Source organism: Oratosquilla oratoria, chromosome 11 (genome assembly GCF_046742065.1).
Source record: "Oratosquilla oratoria isolate Oo_2021 chromosome 11, ASM4674206v1, whole genome shotgun sequence".
Lineage (NCBI taxonomy): Eukaryota > Metazoa > Arthropoda > Malacostraca > Stomatopoda > Squillidae > Oratosquilla > Oratosquilla oratoria.
The window spans coordinates 60,189,251-60,191,750 of record NC_134787.1 but is presented as its reverse complement, the minus strand read 5'-3'; positions in this window follow the sequence as shown (position 1 = coordinate 60,191,750).

The window sequence follows — 2,500 nt, the reverse complement described above, 5'->3', positions numbered from 1 at the left end:
ACACACACACACACACACACACACACACACACACACACACACACACACACACACACACATACACACAGACACACACACATACATACAGCTCCCCACTCACGAGAATTGGAGTAACAACCCGCAGCGCAGCGATACTAAATTTATTTCAGCCCTGGGCGTGATTCGAACCCGGACCGCCGTAGTGGCAGCCGGGAACTCTACCAACTGCGCCACGAGTGTGTGTGTGTGTGTGTGTGTGTGTGTGTGTGTGTGTGTGTGTGTGTGTGTGTGTGTGTGTGTGTGTGTGTGTGTGTGTGTGTGTGTATACATGTGTTTATAAGTATGAACGTGTGCTACTTTAGTGATGCATTTCATACAGTCATTCAACTGAAATGGACCAGAATGGAACTGTCAATATTCGCATCATCCACGTAAACAAATGGAAAGTAAACAATAACTTGATGAACGTGAAGAGTTTCTATTTCATATATTCATATATTCGTTATCTATTAATTTTGTTTAACAAAGAATACATTGAAAACCGTTTCATATCATACATAAATTGATTATATGATAAGCCAAATTGGATGACATATATATGGAATGTCATTTGATATGCTAGAGAAAAATCATTTTCCTCCAGTTTATCAGATTCTTTATAGAAAGTTGTGGGCTGCAAATCTATTGTAACAATCAGAAGAAACATAATTCAATGTAGGAACGCCTTAAGTGCGAACAAAGATAAGGTGATGACATATATAAGGATGGCAATAGCGGTTGGATGTGAACTTGAAAGGTGAGAGGCTGTGGGAACTCCGCCTTGTGGAGCTGGTTCGCCACTTTGCATGCCGGTCCCAAGCCCGGATAAAGGAGGAGGGTTGGGAGGACAGGATTAGCAAGTTACTCCCGTAACAATAGCCACTGCTCCAGAATATCAGTACCAGCCTCGGGATTTGTCTACTCCAATTGGGAGGAGCCTGTTCGCCGACAGGTGAAAGAAGGCTGTAAGAAGTGAGAGGTATTTGAGGTCTCATGTGGCAGTGAATGGCGGGATAGAGGTGGAGGTGAATCATAGAGAAAAGGACGCGAGCAAGTGTTTGGGAGTAATGAAAAGTGTTATGATAAAAAATTATCTGGGATTAAATGGAAAGTGGGTTTGGTTGTGCCTACAGGACCTTACGAAGCAAACTTGGAACATGATGGAGGCAGAAAGGAGTTTAAACGTGTTGGTATTAAAAATATTTTTAGAGGTATGGTAGATGCTACGAGGATAATTAGATTAAGAAGTGTACTGTAGAAGTTAAGTAGAGAGCGGGAGATGGAAAGAGAGCTGTTGGATAGGGTAGATCAAAGAACGTTGAGTTGGTTTTGGTCATGTGGAAAGATTGAGTACAGACTGGTAACATGAGTAGGAAAAACGGAAGTGAATGGAGTCAATGTGAGTGGACTATGAAGGAGATGAGTGGACGGGGAAATGTGGGAACTGAGCTGAAGAGGAATATCTGTCGAGGAAGGAGGAAAGTGTGCAAAAGATGTGAGTAAATGAAGTAGTTCTACATAAATCAAGAAACGACATGATCCAATGGGATTCTGCCTATTCCTTAATATTTTTTTTCGAGGAAAAGAGGAAACGGGGAGAATCGCTAGAGGTGAAGCGGTGGGGATAAACCAGCCACACTGTGTGGGAGATATGCCTTGCTGCATTGCCTCTAATCAAAGTGCTCTGGAATGGAAAGGGTGGGGGCTATCACTCAAGATTTCTTAGGAGAACAATATTGATAAAAGGGTCTTAAATGAATGAGGGATGGACTATTATGGGTGTGGGATGAATGTCATACGGTTGGGTGAATATTTTGGCTCAGCCACAGTAATCATACGGACGAAAAGGCCTTGTATATATATATAGATAAAGATATATATATATATATATATATATATGTATATATATACATATATATATATATATATATATATATATATATGTGTGTGTGTGTGTGTGTGTGTGTGTGTGTGTGTGTGTGTGTGTGTGTGTGTGTGTGTGTGTGTGTGTGTGTGTGTGTGTGTGTGTGCGCGTGTGTGTGTGTGCGTGCGCGCGTGTGTGTGTGCGCGCGCTAGTTTGCTAAATTCGTCTTAAATACTTCATAGAACTAATGACTTAGTAAGAAATACAATAACACTGAATAATACCACAAAAGAAATAATAATCTCGACCTATCAGGGATGAAATTTATCTGAGATGTTGGTATAAACAATTTTGCCAAACTCGCAGTCGCTGAATTAAATATTCTCCCCACCGAAGAAATAGAATTTCGTAGAGTTCGATTTGTTGATATTTGTTCAATATTAATTTATTTTTCTATTAGATATTTTTATTATCTATAAGCATTTCTGTGGGTATATTTTCACATTATTATTCATTCTACTGACTCTCTTAAACGTTTAGTATCTTTGATCCCTTATGTAACAAAGTATTCACGTTTCCTTTATTTTTCTACTAGATATTTTCATTATCCATGAGCAT